Genomic DNA, 1,415 nt, shown 5'->3' with positions numbered 1-1,415 from the left:
TTTTCTTTTTGCTGCTATATATCTTCTATAATAGAAAATATATAGTGGCTAGTTATTAGTAAGTAAATAATATTAGTGATAGTCTCGATAGAATTTGTTATTCTATGATATTAAGAAGATTTATTACAAAAATCAGATCCCCTAAAGCTGCAACCGTTGCTTATAAGTTCACCAATCCACACCAAAGCCTCCCATCACATCCAGTACAAACACTCTCAAACAATACTGAAACTAGTTCGTTCACACAGATTCTATCACATGTATTTATCACACGATAAGCTTTTACCGCGTGGCTACAATAGCGAAGTCAATTTAAAGTTTGGGAGTTAATTTATGTTAGTTGCGATACCGCCTTCGTATGGTTTAAACTAGGTAGAAACATAATTTGAGTGCTTTATTGCTGTTTAGTACTCCATGATGGACTTTAAACTGCTTTTTGCTTTTCATACAAAGATACAATCCATGTTCACTACATTTGTGTGAGATAATCCTGCATCATTTGCGTGGTTAAGACTTAAAAACATAAAAAGCAGATAGATAGACTTAAGAAATTATTTTATTGATCATGGAACCTGAGTCATTATTAAGAACATGAATTATTTAAATGGTTTTCATCATTTTGACCACACAGATTATATATATATTTTTTTTTTTATGTCATAGCGGGCAGCTGAGCTGGTGGTTCGCCTGATGGTAAGCGATCACCACCGCCCATAAACATTCGCAAAGGTAGTACCTCTGTGAATGCGCTGCCCGCTTTTATGGGGTAAGGGAAAGGAAAGGATTTACGACTGGAAAGAAGGAATGGACTAGGACGGGTGAGGAAAAGGAAACGGGCCTCCGGCTCCCCCACTCACCGTACGAAACACACTGGCATGCCACTATTTCACGCCGGTTTTCTGTGGGGGTGTGGTACTTCCCCGGTGCGAGCTGGCCCAATTCGTGCCGAATTACCATATTAAAACCAGCTACGTTTTTAACATTCATATGAAGTTAAAATTAACCTCCTGTCACACCGTATCGAATAACAAAACCATAGATACCGCACAACTCCACCCATTCCCCTTCCCTTCCGGACTCTGCGCATAACAGACGTGTGTGTTTTTCTTTATAGATAGATGATTATTATAAAATAAATTGGTGAATAAAGTGTTAAATCAAGTCAAAATAATAGGAGCTCATAAATATCGAAGAGCAACATCGTGAATACGAAGGAGATAGTCGTTTATCTTATTCATCTAGCAAACCGTAAGAGACATTTAGACAAGGATAACATAACGCTCAAGCGGCCGCTGATCACATGAGGTTCCCTTCTTACTGCGCGCACGCATACAACACAGCTGCCACCGCAATACTGCTGTGAGTACTAGGAGCGCATCACACGTAGGCGCTAAGTACCAGCGAAGAGCGCGACA

The sequence above is a fragment of the Zerene cesonia genome, chromosome 4 (genome assembly GCF_012273895.1).
Source record: "Zerene cesonia ecotype Mississippi chromosome 4, Zerene_cesonia_1.1, whole genome shotgun sequence".
NCBI lineage: Eukaryota > Metazoa > Arthropoda > Insecta > Lepidoptera > Pieridae > Zerene > Zerene cesonia.
This window is presented reverse-complemented; position numbering follows the sequence as displayed.